We start from the raw sequence: 5,626 nt of genomic DNA on the forward strand, positions 1-5,626 counted from the left end.
ACCCGCATTGCAATGCCGAAGATAATCCGCGTGCCGAACACATCGTCATCGAAGATTGGTTCAAGGGCTACTGACGGAGTCCTGGATTAGGGGGTCCTCGGGTGTCCGGACCGTTTACTATGGGCCGGACTGATGGGCCGTGAAGATACAAGTAGAAGACTTTCTCCCGTGTCCGGGTTGGACTCTTCTATGCGTGGAAGGCAAGTTTGGTGTCCGGATATGTTAGTTCCTTTCTCCACCAACCGACTCTGTACAACCCTAGATCCCTCCCATGTATATATAAACCGGAGGGTTTAGTCCGTAGAGGCCATCAGAATTCTCATAGGCTAGACAACTAGGGTTTAGCCATTACGATCTCAAGGTAGATCAACTCTTGTAACCCCTATACTCATCAAATACAATCAAGCAGGACGTAGGGTTTTACCTCAATTAAGAGGGCCCGAACCTGGGTAAACATTGTGTCCCACTTGTCCCTTGTTACCATCAATCCTCAGACGCATAGTTCGGGACCCCCTACCCAAGATCTACCGGTTTTGACACCGACAACGACATCCAAGACGACCACTGCGGCGGCGTCTCATCTATCTTTTTTTATTTTTTTTAGTTTAAGTCAGGTTTAAATGTGCTAACGGGACTAGTTTGAACATTTTTAAATTTATGTTAATGCTTAATTATGTTTTATGTGTGTTTTTTAAAATATGCGGCTGCTTTTTTTCAAAAAGTTCAGATGCAATGCGAACAAGTTGCTACGGCCGCGTGTTAGATACACCGACCGGACATGCAAAACAATACACGAGTGTCCGTTTCATCGCCCCAAACGGACAAAACAAATTGGGGCCGATGGTTGTACAGTGATTAGGCAGTCCTCGCAGGGGTTGAGTCCTCGATCACAGTGCCATGTCATCTAGTGTTATTAACCATGCTCTAATGTATTTTGTGTTGTTAATTAATAAACAATCATTTCTGCGATAGAACGGGCCGGCCGGGGCCGGCAGTTCTCCTAAAACTCCAGAGTCCACACGTTGAAACGTTCGGCCAAACCTATAAGGTTCTCAATTGATTTGTGATGTTGTCTGTGACGAGGATCCATGGACAATCTCCATGTTCTCACACATGTGTAGACTTGGTATATCCCTGTCTCTCTCCGGTCGCATCGTTTGAACCAGTGCTCAACTGAAATTGTTTATCTTCGCCATTATTTGTCAGGACTGACGATGTAGTTACATTACATATACCTACGCGTCGCGCCTTGACTGTACAGCTAGTAGCTAGCTTAGCGTCGATCGATGGCAACTGCTCCACGGCACCTTCTCCTGCTTCTCCTCGTCTCGCCGCCGTTGTCATGTCCTCCTCTTGCGTCGGCGTCGCTGTAGCAGAGGGGCAGACATACTGGCCGTTTAATCCTTACTGCTCGACCACGGGCAACTACACAGGAGATAGCCGGTACCGGCTGAATCTTCTGGCCCTCGTGGCCGACCTCCCGGCGCGTGCCCTCGACAACCGTTTCTACTACAACGGTACGGCCGGCGAATCGCCGGACGAGGTGTTCGGCCTCATCTCGTGCTATGCCGACCGCAGCTGGAACCAGTGCCGCGACTGCCTCTACGCCGCGGCCTCCGGGATACAGCAGTCGTGCCCGTTCAGCCGGCAGATGAAGGGCGCCTACGACTCGTGCCTTCTCCGCTACTCCAACGAGTCCTTCGTCTCCGTCGCCGACCTCACCGTCGCCTTCTACTCGTGGGACTATACCAAGGTGGACTATCCGGCCAGCATGAACAGCACGAGGTGGGGTCTGCTCACCCGGCTAGTGGCGGAGGCCGCGCGTTCGCCGCTGCGGCTCGCTAACGGGAGCGTGCCGTACGCGGCCAGCTCGCAGTCGCCGACGACCATCCACGGTCTGGTGCAGTGCACGAGGGACCTGAACGCGAGCGAGTGCAGCAGGTGCCTTACCGAATTCGTGTCAAACCTCTCGAGTGTGTTCCCTAACAACACCGGTGGTTTGGTTAAGGGCTACAGCTGCTACGCCATATACAACATCGGCGACGGCGACTTCCTCCGTGTCACTCTTCCACCGCCACTTGCACAGCCACCGCCGTCCAATATCTCACCAGGTGCACAGCCACCCCCGTCCAATATCCCACCAGGAGCAGTAGGTTAGTAACTTCCGTGCTATTGTTACTTCCTTTTCCGATTTTTTTTTACTGGTTCTCTGCGCTCTCACCTCAATTGCTGAAGATATCTCATTGATGGTAATGTGGTGTTCTTCTCATTCAGAAGCTCCGCCACTTGCCACCGGCCGGACTAGGAGCAGGAAGCAGCTGGTGGCCGGCGTGTCTGCTGGTGTCGTCGTTGGGTTCATCGTCTCGTCGAGTCTCTTGATTTGTTTCCTTTTGCGCTGTCGGAGGCGAAATCGCATGGCGAGTCAAGTAGATACTTTTGAGGATGATCCATTGGGAGATGACTTCGAGAAAGGGACCGGGCCCAAGCGGTTTCGGTATAGTGATCTTGCGGTCGCCACCGGCAACTTCTCTGACGAGAAGAAGCTAGGTGAAGGTGGCTTCGGTTCCGTGTACAAAGGATTCTTGAAGGAGCTTAAAGTTGAGGTGGCTATAAAAAGAGTGTCCAAGACCTCCAAGCAAGGGAGGAAGGAGTATATCTCAGAGGTGAAAATCATAAGCCGGCTGAGACATCGAAACCTCGTACAGCTCATTGGCTGGTGCCATGGCGGCGGCGAGCTCTTGCTTGTCTACGATCTTATGCCCCACGGCAGCCTAGACACTCACCTTTACAGTTCAAATGCCACATTATCGTGGCCACTCAGGTGCGTATAACATACTACCAGTATGTGTAAATATTGCTCATCTCCGGCCTCTAACTTGTCTCTCCAAACTAATATGTTTTAAGTTATTTTGTTTTGTGTTGTTCTTAGGTATGAGATCGTGTTGGGGTTAGGGTCGGCACTTTTGTACCTGCATCAGGACTGGGAGCAATGTGTTCTGCACCGTGACATCAAGCCAAGCAACATCATGTTAGACGCGTCTTTCTGTGCCAAACTTGGCGATTTTGGGCTCGCGCGGCTTGTCGACCACGGCCGAGGACCATACACAACAGGTCTTGCAGGAACAATGGGCTACATGGACCCTGAGTGCGTGGTCACCGGAAGGACCAGCGCAGAGTCTGATGTCTACAGCTTCGGCGTTGTCATGCTCGAGATCGCGTGCGGGAAGCGGCCCGCGGTTGCTCGGGGACGAGAGGATGTTATCCATCTAGTGCAATGGGTCTGGGATTCATGGGAACGCGGAAGGACCCTTGATGCGGCCGATGCGCAGCTCAACCTAGAGTTCGACGACCGGGAGATGGAGTGCATGGTGGTGGTAGGGCTCTGGTGCGCGCACCCTGACCGGAGCCTGAGGCCGTCCATCAAGCAAGCTATGAACGTGCTACGATTTGAGGCGCCTCTGCCAAGCCTTCCAGCAAAGATGCCCGTCGCGACATTTACAACGGCAATTGATTCTACATTAGTTTCCGCATCTGAGCTTTCAGGCGGCAGATGACAGATTATGCATGATTGTTTGAGAAAGAGGAAAACATGCAGATCTGCCCACTAGCTCCCGAGCACACGATCAATGACACCATGTGATGCTAATAAAATGCATGCAAAAGAAAAAATAGTGCAATCAACTGCATGCAATAAGCAAATAACTAGATGCACATGTGGCGCGGGAAGAAGGAATGAACGGAGAACTGGATCCAAGAGAGGAAGAACAAGGAGAAGGACGGGAAGGGCTCGGGAGTCGAGTCCGCCTATCTAGTGGCTTCTCGGTACAATGCTCCCCAGAGAGAGCCCAAGAAGGACAACGAGCTAATGTAACATGAGGGCCCGTTGTTGGAAATATGCCCTAGAAGCAATAATAAATTGGTTATTATCATATTTTCCTGTTCATGATAATCGTTTATTATCCATGCTAGAATTTTATTGATCGAAAACTCAGATACATGTGTGGATACATAGAAAACAACATGTCCCTAGTAAGCCTCTACCGGACTAGCTCGTTGATCAAAGATGGCTATGGTTTCCTAGCCATGGACATGCGTTGTCATTTGATAACGGGATCACATCATTAGGAGAATGATGTGATGGACAAGACCCAAACTATGAACGTAGCATATGATCATATCAAGTTTATTGCTATCGCTTTTCTGCATGTCAAGCATATGTTCCTATGACCATGAGATCATGCAACTCACTCACACCGAAGCAGTGCCTTGTGTGTACCAAACATCGCAACGTAAGTGGGTGACTATAAAGGTGCTCTACAGGTATCTCCGAGGGTCTCTGTTGAGTTGGCATGGATCAAGACTGGGATTTGTCACTCCGTATGATGGACAGGTATCTCAGGGCCCACTCGGTAATACAACATCACAATAAGCTTGCAAGCAATGTCTGCAATGAGTTAGGCATGAGATCTTGTATTACAGAACGAGTAAAGAGACTTGCCGGTAACGAGATTGAACTAGGTATGGAGATACCGACGATCGAATCTCGGGCAAGTAACATACCGATAGACAAAGGAACTACATACGGGATTAGCTAAATCCTTGACATCGAGGTTCGACCGATAAGATCTTCATATAATATGTAGGAACCAATATGGGCATCCAGGTCCCGCTATTGGTTATTGATCGTAGAGGTGTCTCGGTCATGTCTGCATAGTTCTCGAACCCGCAGGGTCTACACACTTAACGTTTGGTGACGATATAAGTATAGTTGAGTCATTATGGTGGTTACCGAAGGTTGTTCGGAGTCCCGGATGAGATCCTGGACGTGACGAGGAACTCCGGAATGGTCCGGAGGTGAAGATCGATATATTGGACCATTCCGGTATTAGAGTCCGGAATTGCAGTCCGGAATTGTTCCGGGGGTACCGGGTGATGACCAACGTCACCGAAGGGGTTTCGGGGGCCCCGGCAAGTGTTAGGGGGCCCTAGCAAGTGTTAGGGGGCCCCATGGGCCAAGGGGAGGGGGCAAACCAACCCACTAAGGGGCTGAGCGCCCCCTTCACACCATCTCACGTAACCAGGAGGGTTGGGGGCGCCCCCTAGGGCTTCCCACCTCCCGGCTTGGGGGGCAAGTCACCCTAGGGGAGATCCCATATGCCTTGGCCGCCACTCCTAGATTGGATCTAGAGCGCCTCCTCCTCCTCCATTCCCCCAATATATAGAGAGAGGTAGAGAGAGGGTAGCCGCACCCTAGAGCACATCTCCACGCCATGGCGCTGCCTCTCCTCTCCCTTGCATCCCTCTTCCTCTCCGTAGTGCTTAGCGAAGCTCTGCTGAGATTCCGCCACCACCACCGCCACCATGCCGTCGTGCTGCCATAGCACTCGAGCTACTACTTCACCATCGCTCGCTGGATCGAGGAGGTGAAGGCGTCATCAAGCCATACGTGTGTTGAACGTGGAGGTGCCGTCTGTTCGGCACTTGGATCGGGAGTTCGCGGGTTGGATCGTGATTGGATCGCGAAGACGTTCGACTATTTCAACCGTGTTTCTTAATGCTTCCGCTTAGCAATCTACAAGGGTATGTAGATCCAATCTCTCCTCTCATAGATGGTCATCTCCTAGAT

General features: G+C 51.2%; 1 pseudogene; it reads left to right on the forward strand.

The window, feature by feature from the left end:
* The first annotated feature begins 1,286 nt into the window (after nt 1-1,286).
* On the forward strand, nt 1,287-3,554 carry LOC123099503 (L-type lectin-domain containing receptor kinase IX.1-like; annotated as a pseudogene).
* Nucleotides 3,555-5,626: the final 2,072 nt, after the last annotated feature.

The sequence above is a fragment of the Triticum aestivum genome, chromosome 4D (genome assembly GCF_018294505.1).
Source record: "Triticum aestivum cultivar Chinese Spring chromosome 4D, IWGSC CS RefSeq v2.1, whole genome shotgun sequence".
NCBI lineage: Eukaryota > Viridiplantae > Streptophyta > Magnoliopsida > Poales > Poaceae > Triticum > Triticum aestivum.